The following is a 19411-nucleotide window of genomic DNA, read 5'->3' on the forward strand; positions in this document are numbered from 1 at the left end:
CTGTGCACGTTGAGTGGGTGTTTGTGTCAGTACTCACAAGTTGTATGTTCTGTTTCTTTTGATATATTCACTTCAAAACAAAAACACAAAAAAACTATAGTCCACATTCGGTGGGCAAGAATCCTCTTATTAGGCATATATAAAATCATCCAATGGGTGGGTGTGATTTATGGGTTATATCTCATCTAACTTGGGGAGGCTCCATAAACGGGTTTATTTTGTGAGTTTGTTATTACATGTAGTTCCTAGAAAAAGATTACTAATCCTTTAACTTCTTGAGGAATCCTTCATCATCAGTGGTTGTTAATGATGGATGGAAGCGCTAACGTGCACAACATTAACAGTGGCTTTGAAGTCTCTGCACATTGTGTACGCGGTCAAGGTCTACCCTATGTTTACAGGGCACGGCAAGTGTCCGTCACTTCCCGGCGTCCATGTATCATTTTCCAGGAAAAATAAAACTTCGACATAACATTCCAAGTATGGGAGGATAGATAGTTGGTGAAATATGTGCAGAGTCCACAGTCGTAGCACATAGTGCTCCATTTCTTCCTTTGGCACCTTGCGGCCCGTGACTCATGTGTTGTATTGAAAGGAACCACGATTTCAGAAAGTCGCATGAATATATTTCGAACTTTGTTTCCTAGTTGATAATGTAAACATGAATTGACACTCCTTATTGAATTTAAGTAGTATGACAACAATCAACATCAATCACTGCGTGCCAATTTGTCCTGACAACAACCATTCAGGTCATCTTTGAATGGTTGCATGTAAGATTCTTGAGGAATGAAAAACTGAAGGCCTCCCTAACAAAAACCCAGCCGCATGGGCGCACCATTGGATTCACGTCTTAATACAGAGTTTGAAAATGCAAAAATGAAGAAATGATAAAGGTATTTCCCTGGGCACGTAGTAATGCAAAATTGAAGAAATGATAAATGAGGTTGGGCTATGTGAATCCAATGGGGCACCCTTGGGGTTGGGTCTTTGCAAGGGTGCCCTTCAATTTGGCATTCCTCAACATTATTTTAATCTAATTTTGTTTGCAAATGAAACATTATCTTTGATAAAATGAAAAAGGAGAGTCTAAACTGAAGGGCGCCCTTGAATAAATAAGATGAAAGGGCGCCCCCATTGGTTGAAACTCACCAAAGTGCATTTATAGTAGCCTCGAAAATATTCCCTTCCATTTTCTTTGGCCGTATTACGTTTACTATATGTAGAAAAATAGGCAGTTAGGACTTAGGAGTTAGGAGTCATAACAAACAGCTGGAGTAGCATGCTTTGAACCAAAGCTCTCCTCTTTCATCTAGTCACACGGCTAATCAGTGAGTTTTTTTTTGCAGAGATGGATATCAGAAGCAGACCATGGCTTGTTTTGTATGCTTTCTTATTTTTCTATCCTTCCTATACCCATCTTTCCATTGCATCAGATTCCATCTTTCCAGGCCAGACTCTGTCTGGAAACCAGACTATAACATCCCAAGGTGGCAACTATGAATTGGGTTTCTTCACACCAGGCAAGTCTCAGAAATATTACATAGGCATCTGGTACAAAAAGGTTTCAAAACAAACAGTAGTTTGGGTAGCAAACAGAGAAACACCCCTCCTTGACACTTCAGCTGAACTAAGAATCTCAGAAGATGGCAATCTCGTCCTGCTCAACCAGTCAAAAATCCCAATTTGGTCTATGAATTCAACTGCTAACACCACAAATTCTACGGTTGCTGTGCTTCTTGACACTGGAAATCTAGTTTTAAGAGATGGGTTGAATTCCTCTGCTGTGATTTGGGAGAGCTTTGATCATCCAACTGATACATGGCTATCTGGTGCAACGTTTGGATTTAACAGAATCACTGGAGAAAACAAGCACCTTACCTCATGGAAGAACTCAGAAGATCCTTCCCCTGGGCTTTTTTCACTTCAATTAAACACAGATGGAAACACTCACTTTTCTCTACTGTGGAATAGATCTCACCAGTATTGGACTAGTGGGGCTTGGAATGGGGACATTTTCACCTTTGTTCCTGAATTGGCATCACTCAAGGATGCCTATTTTAAAGATAAGTACAATTTCAGCTATGTTACAAATGAAAATGAGAAATATTTCACTTATTACGTTAAAGACAGTTCTCTTATTCCAAGGATGGCAATAGGTATATCAGGGCAAATCACGATGGCGGTATGGATGGAGAATTCCGAAGAATGGATGTTGTTTTGGTCTATGCCAAGCGATCAGTGTGAGGTTTACTCTATTTGTGGCGCTTTTGGTAGCTGCGATCAGAAAGGCATGCCCTTCTGTAGATGTCTGGAAGGATTCCAACCTAGGTCTTCGAAAGATTGGAATCTGAGTGATTGGTCTGGTGGGTGTGTGAGGAGAACCCCTTTACACTGTGATGATACAAGGTCTATCGATGGTAAAAACGACGTGTTTTTTATGATGCCCGCTATGCCGTTGCCTGTAAATTCACCGCCTTTGACACTTGTGAGTGCCAAAGAATGTGCTTTAGCCTGTTTGAACAGTTGTTCATGTACTGCTTATTCTTATAATAGTGGGTGTTTGATATGGAATGAAGATCTGTGGAATTTGCGGCAGCTACCTGAAGGTGATATTCACAGTGCAACTCTCTATCTTCGTCTTGCAGCTTCTGAGATACTGAGTTCTGGGGATAAGAATAAAATTGTTACTAGAGCTATTGTACCTGGAGCTGCAGGAGCTGTAGCAACTATATTGGTCATCGTGGTTCTACTCTGGAGGTGCCAAAGGAGACGAGTGCTTGGAGCATTGAAGGATATTCAGGGTTCTTTGGTCTCATTTATCTACAGAGATTTGCAGAACGCGACCAAGAATTTCTCCGATAAATTGGGGGCAGGAAGTTTTGGTTCTGTTTTTAAAGGGACTTTACCTGATTTAACTGTCATAGCTGTGAAAAAACTTGATGGTCTTAGACAAGGAGAGAAGCAATTCCGGATGGAAGTTAGCACAATTGGGACAGTTCAGCATGTTAATCTTATCCGTCTTCGCGGGTTCTGCTCAGAAGGTGATAAAAGGCTGCTGGTTTATGAATACATGCCAAAGGGTTCTTTAGATCATCATCTGTTTCAAAGGGACTCCGAGATATTGGACTGGACGACCAGATACCAAATTGCACTTGGAACGGCTAGAGGGTTAGCTTATCTGCATGAGAAATGCAGAGAATGCATCATACATTGCGACATAAAGCCAGAAAACATACTTTTAGATGATACATTTTGCCCCAAGGTGGCAGACTTTGGTCTGGCAAAGGTAATTGGCCGGGACTTCAGCCGGGTGCTGACAACCATGAGAGGAACCAGAGGGTATCTCGCTCCGGAATGGATTTTGGGCCTAGCTATTACATCTAAAGCTGATGTTTATAGTTATGGAATGCTGCTTTTTGAAATAATATCAGGCAAGAGAAACTTAGAACATCTCGAAGATGGAAAGGTTGGCTTTTTCCCGACTTGGGCTTCGAAGAAAATAAGTGAAGGGGAAGTTCTTTGCTTGTTAGATTACAGGTTGGATTGTAATGCTAACACAGAAGAACTTAATAGAGCTTGTAGAGTTGCTTGCTGGTGCATTCAAGACGATGAGAATTGTAGGCTATCCATGGGGAAGATTGTTCAAATTCTTGAGGGAGTTTCAGAGGTAAACATGCCTCCAATTCCAAGGACTCTTCAAATCTTGGAAGAAGAACCGGAAAATATTGTGTTCTTATTGGAGTCATCTGATTGATGTTATTAAGCATGTGCCAATGTTTCGACTAGTTCTCAGTCCAATAGCAGTCAGTCAATAAGTTGCAAGTAGTGAAGAGCATTGAGAGTTTCTGGCTGTTCACATGCCATTGAAGTGAGCAAATCCAACATTACACATCATTACGTATAAGTTAAAGTGTCAGTCCTTTTAGTAGCTATAGCTCCTTTTTCTTCCTCTGTAAGGTTGTGTGTTTGGGTGGGCCGGTTAGTAGTAAATGTTTTGCATGTGTATATGGAAGATGAGCTTTCAATTATTTTGTTTCGTTGGTGGGTATGAGAGTTGGAGTCCTAATAATATATCTATTGCCTTGATCTCTTGTTTAAATTCTCTGAAATGAACCATGGTGCTTCTTTCTCGACACGCTATTTTTTTTCTCATCTGACAAATAACTTAGGAGTTTGGTATGCTAATAACCTATTTGTATAAACCCAGTTTTTGGTACATTCACTATTGATTACAAACATTTGTTGGATAAAAAATTGCCACACGAATGTCTAGAGTCTAGGGTCTGAAATCCCAAACTTCTACAAATAGGCCGAGAATCAGACACTGGTAATCAAATGGCGTTGGACTCCAGCAAGCATAAATCAAATGAATCTGGAAAAAAAATGTTGTCATTTAAGAATATAGGATCTTCTTAATCATGGTGATGGTTTATAATACGATTTCTTCTATCAAGGATGGAAATGCTTCTATCTAGCGGGACCCCTACCGATTTATTAGATAAAGGAAAAGATGATACAATGAAACCCAAAACCAACCCTGACTCATCTAACCCGAAATTGGGTCGTGTTTAGTCTGGTTTGTTCGGGTTCAACCTGGGCCAAATAGAAAAAAACAATAATCCCCAGAAAATCAAGATAAAATTAGAGGATGGAAGTCGTGTTACCATGGCCTCAACCCTAACCCTAACCCAACCCAACCCAACCCGAAATTAAATAGGGTTGCCTTTTCCCTACCCCAATCCAACCCAACCCGAGGAAATGCAAACCCAACCCAAGCCAAAATCTGGTTAAACCTATCGGGTTCGGGTTGAGGCCAACCCACCCTTAATTTTTGGCGACACAATGTAACAGAGGTGACAGCCATCATTAAAAGATATCTTAAAACATCATTAAAAAAAAAAAGAATTCTTGATTTTATTGGGTTGGACCCCTCAACCCTAACCCAACGTGAAATATATATTTGTTTTTGATGGGTACGTAAAATATATTTAGGATTGCCTTTTTCCAACCCTAACCCGACTTGACCCGAGCAAGCACCAACCTAATCTGAGAAAAATTCAGATTAGATCGCCCCTACTGGAGTAGATCATTGCCTCAGGGAAAGCAAATTCTCCCTTTCTTCAGAAAAACTTCTGATTCAAGGACTAATTTCTTTATGAGGAGCGGGGTGAGCACAACCCAAGTTGCATCATTAACTTGTATGGGGCAATTTTATTTTATTTATTTTTTAATGGGGCATATTTATCGGCTTCCTTTAATGAATTAGGGATTTTTTCAGCAGAATTCCCAGGATAATATATTTCAAATGAATCTTAACAAATATTATCATTTGATACCATTGGATCTTCTTAACCAAGATAACGATTGTATATACTTTCAAGTACAAGGGATTTCTTCTCATAAGTAATTTCTTAAAACCTTGTCTTTCTATATTATATGGAGATGTTAATGGTTGTGACTAATCTGAAATTGATAAATCCAAGCATATCTACCTTTTTTAATTTTATATTCAGACGTTTCATTCATGCTTGAGTAACTCGAAATAACTTCTCCATTTCTCTGTCTTTGCAATCACTTCTTTTACCCTCTGATTTTGGCTCTGCGTCATTGTAAGCTAGCTGGATGAATAGCTGAGTTCACTTAACAGGTTCCTTCCACTGTTTAAAATCTCCCCGAGTCACTGATTGGCTTTCTGGAGTTGACTAGTTGTTACCGTCAACGAGTTCTCATCCGAGTCTGAGACTTACCCTGCCAAATCAACCAAAACTCCTTCGCCTTGCCTGCATTAATAAAAAAAAATGACTGCATCAATCATTGAAAAGCCCCAGAGTAGGAGAAACGTTATGGTATTCTATACCCTACGCCGTGATTTGGTTCATCTATTTGGAACGAAACAATAGAATCTTTAATGGTAAATCTAGGGCAGCTCCTCATATCTCCCTCACCATTAAGATTGCCATTATTTAGTGGGCGAAATGCAAAGGGGTTCTCCCTTATTCTGTTGATCAGACCTTACCGAAGCCTCAAATTGTTTTCCGTGAAAGAAAACTGGCAAAAGCTATTGGCCCACGGTAGATTGCACCTCCTGACGGATTTTATAAGTTAAATTTTGATGGAAGCTCGTTGGGAAATCCAGGCCCGGGTGGAATTGGGGGCGCACTACGTGACGCAAATGGGGTAGTCATCATGACTTACTCAGAGCCGGTTGGGTTGTGTGATGCAAATGAGGCTGAGGCAAAATCATTACTCTTCGGGCTGAGATGGTATAAGTTTCACAATATGGGTCCTCTGATGGTAGAAGGGGACTCCACAAATGTTATTGCGTGGGTTGGGGGCAGACGTGCTTGTAGACACCCCATTTTGACCGTACCCTAATCCCTCCCTGTTGGAGCAAAACCACATCAAACGAATGATAAAGGACCCCAAATTTCTTACCAAGTTAGCTTAGGGTCCCACCAAGGTCCCTGTAAAATTTCATCGCGATCCGAGACCGTTTGCCTAGCAAACAAGCTAAGACAGTGTCGTGGGGCAAGTTCAGAAGAGTGGCGATTTAGCCAGAAAAGGGGTTGTGCTGGAATCTCAAAAGCCAGTTCAAATTAGCCATGGCGGGCTGTCCGGGGAGATATAGGGGTATGCAGATTAGTGTACAACTTAATTGAGGGGTGTATTATCCTGAACCAGGGCAATTTCGTAATTTGCGAAGATGCTTTTCTTCTTCTCCAAGTCACCATTAAGCCCTAAGCTAGGTTAGTGAGTGATTAGGACTAGGATTAGTTAGAGGGAATCTTAGTTGGTTATGTTTCTTTTGATCTCAGCCATTGAATGAAAATGTGATTTTAACGGTTGAGATCATTTTTTCAAAGAAGATATTTTTGCAAATTTTTCCCCCTGTTTTCTGCTTGGGCCGCCTCTTATAGAATGGTAGTTGTCCTAAATCTGCCAAGGGGGGTGTCCGGGAAGGTTTGGGGGTAGCAAATATATCATTTCTGTTTTTCTTCTTGGGCACCCCCTGCTGGTTGAAGGGTATGAAATATACATTAGAGGGGCTGTCTCGGAGGAAAAGGGGGGTTTGAATATATCATTTCCCTTGTATTTAAAAAAGGCAAAACCCATTCTCGAAAGAAAAAAAGAAAAAATTCGCAGAGAAGAGCCTCGGCCTTTTTTTTTCTTCCTCCCCTCTTCTCCGGCAGCTCCCTCTTCTCCGGCCGGCTACATCCCCACCACCGGTCAGCACCACCACCCTTTTCTTCTTCTTTTTCTTCTTCTTCTTCTTCTTCTTCTTCTCCTTCTTCTTTTCTTCCAACCGCCACCCCATCTTCTCCGGTGGGTTTGCCGGAATCCGGCAAGGTCCTCACAGCAACCACCATCCCCTACCACAAAACCCATTTCGTTTCCCTCAAACCCTCCTCCATTTTCTTCTCTTCTTCAGCCACTTCTTTCTCTCTAGACCCACCACTGTGTTTTTCACGCAAACCCCCTTTTTCAGTTTCAATCCCCCATTGATTCCGGCTAGAATCTCGCCGGAATCCGACAGACCCACCTAAACCTTCTTCCCATCTATCATTATCAAACCCTCTCAAACTTCTTATCCATCATCTTCTCCGGTGAGAAATCCCCAAACCCATTTTCCTCTATCCCGATCAACTCCTCCCATCAGCCTTTTCTTTTCTATCAAGAGGGTTTGCAGAGAGAGAGAGAGAGAGAGAGAGAGAGAGAGAGAGAGAGAGAGAGGGAGTGGGAGAGGAGAAATCCGATCCCCTCTACCCATCTTCTCCGGTGGGTTCTTCACCGGAGTCCGGCCGATCTTCGACCACCTCCAACTTCTCCCTTCAATCTCTACCTCTGTTAAACCTTTGAATCATCCCCATTTTTACAAAACCCCATTTTCTTCCTCTATAATCCACCACCATCTCCTCAGCCATCGTCATCTCTGTCCCTCAAGCTTTTGAAAACCCATTTTCTAAAACCCCATTTTCTCCGGTAGGATTCCGGCAAGCCATCAGACCCTACCTGGGCCATACCTTTCATCGCTTCTCTCACTTGGGATTCAATTGGAAGGGCAAAAGGAAGAGGAGCTTCGATCGTCGGCATATCTGGGTAATTTTTCTCTCCCCATTTAATTCACAATCAATAAGCAGACTATGTGGATTTGGATTCTGGAAGTTCATAATCTTGATGGATGGTTGTATTTACTGGTAAGCTTTTCATAAATTCTGTTGTTCATTTTCTCGCGGATTCCGTATCTATCCTCATGCATATCAGTTTGGCTTTGAAGCTATAGCTTGGGCATTTGGTTGGCGCACTTAGTTTGTGCCTTCACTGGTTCATTTTTCGGGAAATGTTAATTTTTATTTTTTTTAGACTTTGCAAGTCCGATGGATTTTGGGGAGGGGAAGCCAATCATTAAAATTCCTGTCGTGCCTTGTATGGCTTGATCAACAAACTGTTCTCCTGTGAGTCTGAGTTTTCATTGATACTGATATAGCATCTGTCAAGGAATTTGCTGTTGTATTAAATCAGATCCTCTACAGCATATAACCTCTTTGTTTTGCCTTGCACTCTATTGAAATAGCATTTTGAAATTTTAATCTTCATTAAATATTGCAACTCGGAATGGGATATGAATATTGGAACCTGACAAAGCTCTCATTATTCAATTTCTGGTATCATAACATCTGGAATTTATTTAAAGCCTTTGCGATTTGGCTTTCATACTAACTTCATCTTTATCAAGTGAGAGTATTGCTCGTTAATGATTTATCCTTCAATAAGCATTTAAAAGATCTGAATTGTGTTTGCTTCCAAGCGTACACCTCAAATGTTAATCTTTCCGATGTTTATCTCGCTTTCCCAATGTTTCTGTCAATTTTAGGCGCCCTTCTTTCTTCTTATAGGTTAAATCTCAGAGTTTAAATTGGGTTCATTTGAGTTGATATTTCTAGATTCATCTAGGCTATTCTCTTGATAAATCCGTCATTTGTCTTCATTTTGAGATTAGAGATTTGAGCCACATGATTATGCTTTTGCTGGTCATAGGGAAATAATTTCCATTTTTATTTTGGTTAGCTTTACATCATTTAGTTTGAAAAAATGATGAGAATTGGAGGCTTGGATCTGTGATTGGAGTTAATAATGGAATTACAAAATGAAATGGCATCGGTATTAATGTTTTGTTCTTAGGAATTTTGTGACAGAAGCTTCTTTTTTTTTATACTCAAAGAGTCCTTTAGTTCAATAATTTACAGATTTTAACTTTGGACTCGAGGGAAAATTGTAAACAGAGTTTGTTCTTTTGAAACGGCTGAAAATAGATGGTATTTCTTTCACGTATTTGGGGTTTCTGTTGATCGTGTAAAAATTGTGAAAATCTGATAGTTTCTGTTTTATCTTGAAGATTTTCACAATGCTTCAAAATAAATAAATAAAAACTACCAAAGTTTTGCTAGGAAAGAAGCTTTCTGTACATATCATTGTATGCTTCAGCTTGTGGTCACTTTGATAAAATCAGAAATATCATTGCATGTATTTGTACAATTTGTTGAAAATTTAAGATTCTTCTTTTATCTTAAGCATTGAGTTAGGTTCTGAAGACAATAATGAATGGACTGTTCAGGTGAGATTATCTTGAAGCTTATCATATTTGTTTAATTTTATTTAAATAAATTATTTTAGGAAAGAAGGAGATCAGATGACTACTCTATTCGATATTATCGACATGAGTACTGTCTGATTTCAAGGCGGGATTAGAAATATTATCTTGTGTATTATGATATCAGATGATTACTTTAGCATCATCTGATTTCATCCCCATATTGGGGTGGTGTTTGTGGTTGGGCATAGAAGTGTTTGATATTGTTTTTGCTTTATTAGGCTATCCAGCGGCTGGTCTGGACTAACTAATGTTGTTTATCATTTTATGATTTCTACAGGTTGTGCACTCTTTAGTTGTAGATCATATTTTGCTGATATTTGATTTGTTTTTATAATAATTGATTGAAAATTTGAGATTATCTGGTATCTTTTTTCCTCTCTCTTTGGATAGACTAACACAGTCTTATAGATTGCTGTTAAATTTCTTTAGATACTAGAATCCCCTCTCATTGCGAGGGCGATGAAGGCGCTAGCCCAAGCCCATCCTTAGGAGACTTGCTCAGTCCAAGTAGCATACCCCTCATTTGTATATAGGAGACTTGCCCAGTCTTGCTAGCATTTTTTTCTATCCTACCTCTGTGTCTAAGAGACTTACCCAGTCTCATTCTCTTGCTAAACCTCCTCTTTGTGCGTCGTTTGGTTTTGGGAGAACACCTTACTCGGCTTGGCAGCATACCCCTACCCTTATGGGTATTGGGTTGCACATTTGTTGCACCCTAGGGCTAGGTAGCTGCCCGGCCCGGCTGGGTGTTTCACCTTTGCCAACTATGCACAGGGTCTTTTATTCCTTTTTACTTGTGAGCTTCTCCTTATTCGATAGTCCATTCGCATAGGAGTCAGCCCTGATTAGAGAGTCTTTGACTCATTCATCCTTTGTAGTGTTATTAGAGTCTCTGACTCATTTGTACTTCCTCCCTAGTGTTATTAGTTAGGATTTTTTCCATTAGAGACTAACTCAGTCATATAGAGCCTTCCCTGCTTAGGATCTTAGATTGTTTTCTCTGTTCTTGGGGCACTATCTTTCTTGTTGTGGTTTGTCTCTTTGAGACGTCAGTTTCTTGTTGTGGTTCGCCTCTTTGAGACCTTTGTTGCTTGTTTGGGGTTTCCCCCTTTTCCTTCAAGGCTTTGCCTTAGTTTATGGTATTACTTGCGTGTCCCCTTTAAGATTGAAAACATTTAAAGGTTTAGAGCATTGGAAAAGCTTTAAAATCCAAAAACATTAGAAATTTAAAACTCAAAAACATTTGAAAACTTTAAAAATATAAAAAACATTTGAAAATATAAGAAAACCTTAAAAAATCTGAAGTGTGAGTGTTTCTTTTAGAAGCGTAGTTTGAGAGTTCGTTTCGAACTACGTTGGCTTGATCCTCTTCTAAGAGGTACGTAGTGCAGCTTGGGATCTTCATCCCAAGTCCAGCCAAACTTTGTAAATAAATGTTCTAACATTTTTTTTTAAAACCTTATTTTTCAACAAGATCTTCCTCTAGAGTTAGGATTTTGTCCTAGATAGAGAGTTTTAGAGTTAGGAGTTTGTCTTTTGTTGTGTGCTTGTTGTGTGTTTGTGTTAGAGTTAGGAGTTTGTCTTTTGTTGTCTGTTTGTTGTGTGCTTGTTTTAGAGTTAGGGGTTTGTCCTAGAGTTATAGGAGCGCCTCCGTCCGGTCAGTTGGCGATTCACATCGCCGACTGATGACTAGGTCTAAGATGCGTTAGTGATCCCATTGTTTTCCTTAGGACGCACAGCCTAGTTACACATAGGTTGTAGGAACCACCTGCATTAGCTTAGGGCTAACTTGCATTTAGTTAGGGCATATAGGGTGTCCTAAAATCTACAATTCACTGGAATTTAAATAATCGTTCAAGAAGCTTTAATAACTAGTCCGGTCTTTTAGATCGAGTCTTAGATGGAGTCTAATATAGAGGTCTAGGTGTCTTAGGCATCCTAGCTTAGAATAGGCGTGAAGAACTACGTTGCCTTGATTCTCGTGGAGGCGGGGATACGTAGGCTTCTTTGGATGAACATCAGACCATCCGAGGACTCGGGCTAAATCATTTAGAGTCTTAGGATTTGTTGTGTTGTTATATTGTATATTTTGTTGTGTTTTCTTACTTTCTTGTGCAGACCTTATACCTGTAGTTGTAGCATGCATGTGTTCGTCCACCAGAACTTAGACACCAGTTAGGTATGTCACTCATAACCTAGCAATCATTAGGCGACACATCTTTTATTTTATTTTATGGGTGTTTATTATCTTTATCCTCAGGAAATGCATGCTTAGGTAGACGACTCCTGAGGATTGTTCCCACTTCATATGATTTTCGCCTAAAACTCTTCAAGGTTAATAATAAATGGCATAAGAGACCAAGTGTTCGCACTCGGGCGAATTGGGGGCGCTCTTCGGACCTTCTCCATTCGTCATCAGGCACGGACCTTTTGTATCTCTGGTTATCCATTGCAAACAGAGCATTTGTTTTGGTTCCATGGCGTGTCCATGGATGGCGACTCTGAGTTATTTTCAGATATATCTTGGTTTCGAGCCCTGGCTCCGGATCAGGATGTATCTCATTCTTTTTGTATCGCCACTCATGCTATGCTGTGAGAGTGGCACCCGTTTCGAGAGTTCCCTGGCAGAGCTCTCCTTCGCTTTGTGGAGATCCAGAGCGTGGTAGGGACCTGTTCCCTCACCGTCCTCGGATCGGGGTCCACAGTGCTGGGCCATGGAGACTAGCTAGCATGGTGGAAGAGATTAGAGACCTTGTTCGAGATATCCACCCATCATTAACGCATAGGAGACGAACAACAAATTCAATGGCGGACGTTTTAGCAAAGGCGGGTGCAATCCGATCAGACATGGAATTATCTTTTAATGATATCACGGGGATTACATAAGATTATAGTCTTGCTTTTTGTGTACAGTCACAGGGACAGCTTGTCCCGTGTGTCAATTTGTAAATTTTTTACAGATGAAATGAAATAGTTACCTTCTCAAAAAAAAAAAGAAGCCCCAGAGTGAACTCTCTTCTACGTTGGCTGAACTTTGTCCTTTCAGTTCCATACTTGGATCTCTTCTGCCTCAGTGAGATATATGAATTTTCATAAGCTGGTGTATCCATCCAAAATAAGTGGTACTATGAGTTCTTTTTGCTGTATCAACCCTCTTCACAACTGTGAGTACCGTTGCTTTGCTAATCAGCTATTGACCACTCACCCTGTAGTTAAGAAGAAGCAAGCTAGCTAAAAGTGTTGGAAGTCATATGAACTAAATCGGCTTGAGATGTAATAGATTCAATGAGGCAGAAGAATGTTTTAGATGGTGTTGTATTCATATATTATCTATGACACGCACACACACAGACACACACTGTGACTTGATTTATCTTTGGTTGCTCCTGTCTACAGGAGCCAGGGTCCTTTGTTAGTTATACCCTCTCATTGTAATAGTGCAGCCATGATATAGTTTGCATTTCTGGTACTGAGGACTCTCAAACATGTACCATGCTTCTTTTCCTAACAATGTATTCTCAAAGTTACAAAGTTATAGGTCTCTTCTCCTCTCTGCTCATTGTCCAGTTTTTTTTTTCCTTTTCTTTTTTATGATGGCTTCATTGTCCAGTTATTTAGTATTTACCACATGAATTTCTAATATTATACTAAATATGTTTCATGATATAAGTTTTATGCCTCCTGATTTTCCACCCTGAAGTTGCAGTCCAATGGGAGGGACTTCATGGCAATCATGCCTTCTGATTTTCCATCAATGAGAGGTTATAACCATATTTTCATGATTTCAAAAGCCAAAGCTTTCAAGTACACAATTTCATAGTGTCCCAAAATCCTAGTGTTTTCAAGACCTAAGTTACAGAAATGGATAGGTGACCAGATAAATGGGAGATTGGCCATGAAGTTGGGCAACCGACTTATGGTTAGGGCAAGGCGACCGTCCAAATAACTTGGTTATCAAATTTTTTCGATGATTCAATGCAACATTAGTGTTATTTTCCAACTCCAATTTTTTGTAAAACTATGATTGCAACAGTCTAAGGTCAGTGGAGCAAGTCTAAACCCTTCTAGGATCAACATTACACATGGAAAAGAGAAGGTTCGATCATCTACATAAATTTTTAACCAAAAAAACAATGTTTAATAAAAATTGACCTTCACCCATGATATAAACAGACCAACTTCTAAAGCAACACAAATACCTCAATCCTTATACCACCATGCTTAAGGGATGTCAATCCTTCATCCCTCATTATATCCCTCATTATATATAAACATCAACTCCGAAGTGCAAAAGGACCTCAATTTCAAGAGGCCAAAGAGCTTTATTTAACACTAGACCGTCTCTCCGAAATTCAGAGGACATAGCATGATCATTATTCTTCCAACGCCTCCTGAGGAACACAACATGAGGAAAATAACCTCAACCAACACCGAGCTTAAAAAAGTGAGCCTTCCTCCTTGGCTGATGAAAAATCTCTTTAGGCCGAGTATGGAATGGGGGAGTTTTCTGGAAAAGAAAAAGTTATTTTAGATTATCCTTATTTTTCAGTGTTTTATTACAAATGAAAAAGTAACTTATGGACGTACACTTCAAGTTTTATTCACATGGACCTTCAATTTATAATAATATCCCTCTAAATAAGTTATAACCATATCATTTCCGCCTAAATTGTGGAAATAGACAAATTTTCCTAGGAAAAAATTTCCCTGGAAAATTTTCCTGCAATCCAAACAGCGCCTTCGGCCCTCCTATTTGTTTTGGATTTTGAGAAGTTTGGCACTCACAATCGATTCTAAAAATCCAAAACAAACAGGAACATAGGGATATGGAAAATCGTTTAGGTTAGTGCTCAGAATGAAAAATAGAAAAAATCAATAGGTAAAAAGAAATATTTTAAAGACATTCGTATCTGGCATCCCTATCCCCTCCTTCCTCCTCGCGTCGATTCTTCTGTGCACGTTGAGTGGGTGTTTGTGTCAGTACTCACAAGTTGTATGTTCTGTTTCTTTTGATATATTCACTTCAAAACAAAAACACAAAAAAACTATAGTCCACATTCGGTGGGCAAGAATCCTCTTATTAGGCATATATAAAATCATCCAATGGGTGGGTGTGATTTATGGGTTATATCTCATCTAACTTGGGGAGGCTCCATAAACGGGTTTATTTTGTGAGTTTGTTATTACATGTAGTTCCTAGAAAAAGATTACTAATCCTTTAACTTCTTGAGGAATCCTTCATCATCAGTGGTTGTTAATGATGGATGGAAGCGCTAACGTGCACAACATTAACAGTGGCTTTGAAGTCTCTGCACATTGTGTACGCGGTCAAGGTCTACCCTATGTATACAGGGCACGGCAAGTGTCCGTTACTTCCCGGCGTCCATGTATCATTTTCCAGGAAAAATAAAACTTCGACATAACATTCCAAGTATGGGAGGATAGATAGTTGGTGAAATATGTGCAAAGTCCACAGTCGTAGCACATAGTGCTCCATTTCTTCCTTTGGCTGCGGCCCGTGACTCTTGTGTTGTATTGAAAGGAACCTCGATTTCAGAAAGTCGCATGAATATATTTCGAACTTTGTTTCCTAGTTGATAATTTAAACATGAATTGACACTCCTTATTGAATTTAAGTAGTATGACAACAATCAACATCAATCACTGCGTGCCAATTTGTCCTGACAACAACCATTCAGGTCATCTTTGAATGGTTGCATGTAAGATTCTTGAGGAATGCAAAACTGAAGGCCTCCCTAACAAAAACCCAGCTGCAAGGGCGCACCATTGGATTCACGTCTTAATACAGAGTTTGAAAATGCAAAAATGAAGAAATGATAAAGGTATTTCCCTGGGCACGTAGTAATGCAAAATTGAAGAAATGATAAATGAGGTTGGGCTATGTGAATCCAATGGGGCACCCTTGGGGTTGGGTCTTTGCAAGGGTGCCCTTCAATTTGGCATTCCTCAACATTATTTTAATCTAATTTTGTTTGCAAATGAAACATTATCTTTGATAAAATGAAAAAGGAGAGTCTAAACTGAAGGGCGCCCTTGAATAAATAAGATGAAAGGGCGCCCCCATTGGTTGAAACTCACCAAAGTGCATTTATAGTAGCCTCGAAAATATTCCCTTCCATTTTCTTTGGCCGTATTACGTTTACTATATGTAGAAAAATAGGCAGTTAGGACTTAGGAGTTAGGAGTCATAACAAACAGCTGGAGTAGCATGCTTTGAACCAAAGCTCTCCTCTTTCATCTAGTCACACGGCTAATCAGTGAGTTTTTTTTTGCAGAGATGGATATCAGAAGCAGACCATGGCTTGTTTTGTATGCTTTCTTATTTTTCTATCCTTCCTATACCCATCTTTCCATTGCATCAGATTCCATCTTTCAAGGCCAGACTCTGTCTGGAAACCAGACTATAACATCCCAAGGTGGCAACTATGAATTGGGTTTCTTCACACCAGGCAAGTCTCAGAAATATTACATAGGCATCTGGTACAAAAAGGTTTCAAAACAAACAGTAGTTTGGGTAGCAAACAGAGAAACACCCCTCCTTGACACTTCAGCTGAACTAAGAATCTCAGAAGATGGCAATCTCGTCCTGCTCAACCAGTCAAAAATCCCAATTTGGTCTATGAATTCAACTGCTAACACCACAAATTCTACGGTTGCTGTGCTTCTTGACACTGGAAATCTAGTTTTAAGAGATGGGTTGAATTCCTCTGCTGTGATTTGGGAGAGCTTTGATCATCCAACTGATACATGGCTATCTGGTGCAACGTTTGGATTTAACAGAATCACTGGAGAAAACAAGCACCTTACCTCATGGAAGAACTCAGAAGATCCTTCCCCTGGGCTTTTTTCACTTCAATTAAACACAGATGGAAACACTCACTTTTCTCTACTGTGGAATAGATCTCACCAGTATTGGACTAGTGGGGCTTGGAATGGGGACATTTTCACCTTTGTTCCTGAATTGGCATCACTCAAGGATGCCTATTTTAAAGATAAGTACAATTTCAGCTTTGTTACAAATGAAAATGAGAAATATTTCACTTATTACGTTAAAGACAGTTCTCTTATTCCAAGGATGGCAATAGGTATATCAGGGCAAATCACGATGGCGGTATGGATGGAGAATTCCGAAGAATGGATGTTGTTTTGGTCTATGCCAAGCGATCAGTGTGAGGTTTACTCTATTTGTGGCGCTTTTGGTAGCTGCGATCAGAAAGGCATGCCCTTCTGTAGATGTCTGGAAGGATTCCAACCTAGGTCTTCGAAAGATTGGAATCTGAGTGATTGGTCTGGTGGGTGTGTGAGGAGAACCCCTTTACACTGTGATGATACAAGGTCTATCGATGGTAAAAACGACGTGTTTTTTATGATGCCCGCTATGCCGTTGCCTGTAAATTCACCGCCTTTGACACTTGTGAGTGCCAAAGAATGTGCTTTAGCCTGTTTGAACAGTTGTTCATGTACTGCTTATTCTTATAATAGTGGGTGTTTGATATGGAATGAAGATCTATGGAATTTGCGGCAGCTACCTGAAGGTGATATTCACAGTGCAACTCTCTATCTTCGTCTTGCAGCTTATGAGATACTGAGTTCTGGGGATAAGAATAAAATTGTTACTAGAGCTATTGTACCTGGAGCTGCAGGAGCTGTAGCAACTATATTGGTCATCGTGGTTCTACTCTGGAGGTGCCAAAGGAGACGAGTGCTTGGAGCATTGAAGGATATTCAGGGTTCTTTGGTCTCATTTATCTACAGAGATTTGCAGAACGCGACCAAGAATTTCTCCGATAAATTGGGGGCAGGAAGTTTTGGTTCTGTTTTTAAAGGGACTTTACCTGATTTAACTGTCATAGCTGTGAAAAAACTTGATGGTCTTAGACAAGGAGAGAAGCAATTCCGGATGGAAGTTAGCACAATTGGGACAGTTCAGCATGTTAATCTTATCCGTCTTCGCGGGTTCTGCTCAGAAGGTGATAAAAGGCTGCTGGTTTATGAATACATGCCAAAGGGTTCTTTATATCATCATCTGTTTCAAAGGGACTCCGAGATATTGGACTGGACGACCAGATACCAAATTGCACTTGGAACGGCTAGAGGGTTAGCTTATCTGCATGAGAAATGCAGAGAATGCATCATACATTGCGACATAAAGCCAGAAAACATACTTTTAGATGATACATTTTGCCCCAAGGTGGCAGACTTTGGTCTGGCAAAGGTCATTGGCCGGGACTTCAGCCGGGTGCTGACAACCATGATAGGAACCAGAGGGTATCTCGCTCCGGAATGGATTTTGGGCCTAGCTATTACATCTAAAGCTGATGTTTATAGTTATGGAATGCTGCTTTTTGAAATAATATCAGGCAAGAGAAACTTAGAACATCTCGAAGATGGAAAGGTTGGCTTTTTCCCGACTTGGGCTTCGAAGAAAATAAGTGAAGGGGAAGTTCTTTGCTTGTTAGATTACAGGTTGGATTGTAATGCTAACACAGAAGAACTTAATAGAGCTTGTAGAGTTGCTTGCTGGTGCATTCAAGACGATGAGAATTGTAGGCCATCCATGGGGAAGATTGTTCAAATTCTTGAGGGAGTTTCAGAGGTAAACATGCCTCCAATTCCAAGGACTCTTCAAATCTTGGAAGAAGAACCGGAAAATATTGTGTTCTTATTGGAGTCATCTGATTGATGTTATTAAGCATGTGCCAATGTTTCGACTAGTTCTCAGTCCAATAGCAGTCAGTCAATAAGTTGCAAGTAGTGAAGAGCATTGAGAGTTTCTGGCTGTTCACATGCCATTGAAGTGAGCAAATCCAACATTACACATCATTACGTATAAGTTAAAGTGTCAGTCCTTTTAGTAGCTATAGCTCCTTTTTCTTCCTCTGTAAGGTTGTGTGTTGGGGTGGGCCGGTTAGTAGTAAATGTTTTGCATGTGTATATGGAAGATGAGCTTTCAATTATTTTGTTTTGTTGGTGGGTATGAGAGTTGGAGTCCTAATAATATATCTATTGCCTTGATCTCTTGTTTAAATTCTCTGAAATGAACCATGGTGCTTCTTTCTCGACACGCTATTTTTTTTCTCATCTGACAAATAACTTAGGAGTTTGGTATGCTAATAACCTATTTGTATAAACCCAGTTTTTGGTACATTCACTATTGATTACAAACATTTGTTGGATAAAAAATTGCCACACGAATGTCTAGAGTCTAGGGTCTGAAATCCCAAACTTCTACAAATAGGCCGAGAATCAGACACTGGTAATCAAATGGCGTTGGACTCCAGCAAGCATAAATCAAATGATTCTGGAAAAAAAATGTTGTCATTTAAGAATATAGGATCTTCTTAATCATGGTGATGGTTTATAATAGGATTTCTTCTATCAAGGATGGAAATGCTTCGATCTAGCGGGACCCCTACCGATTTATTAGATAAAGGAAAAGATGATACAATGAAACCCAAAACCAACCCTAACTCATCTAACCCGAAATTGGGTCGTGTTTAGTCTGGTTTGTTCGGGTTAAACCTGGGCCAAATAGAAAAAAACAATAATCCCAAGAAAATAAAGATAAAATTAGAGGATGGAAGTCGTGTTACCATGGCCTCAACCCTAACCCTAACCCAACCCAACCCAACCCGAAATTAAATAGGGTTGCCTTTTCCCTACCTAATCCAACCCAACCCGAGGAAATGCAAACCCAATCCAAGCCAAAATCTGGTTAAACCTATCGGGTTCGGG

The 19411-nt window shown here is 40.0% G+C and overlaps 2 pseudogenes; both read left to right on the forward strand.

The window, feature by feature from the left end:
- The first annotated feature begins 1098 nt into the window (after positions 1 to 1098).
- LOC143883911 (G-type lectin S-receptor-like serine/threonine-protein kinase At2g19130 pseudogene) lies at positions 1099 to 4089 on the forward strand (annotated as a pseudogene).
- Positions 4090 to 15713: 11624 nt separating this feature from the next.
- Positions 15714 to 18689, forward strand: LOC143883912 (G-type lectin S-receptor-like serine/threonine-protein kinase At2g19130 pseudogene; annotated as a pseudogene).
- The last annotated feature ends 722 nt before the right edge of the window (positions 18690 to 19411 follow it).

The sequence above is a fragment of the Tasmannia lanceolata genome, unplaced genomic scaffold (assembly GCF_043159265.1).
Source record: "Tasmannia lanceolata isolate RefF3 unplaced genomic scaffold, GAP_Taslan_0.1 ptg000008l, whole genome shotgun sequence".
NCBI classification, from domain to species: Eukaryota; Viridiplantae; Streptophyta; class Magnoliopsida; order Canellales; family Winteraceae; genus Tasmannia; species Tasmannia lanceolata.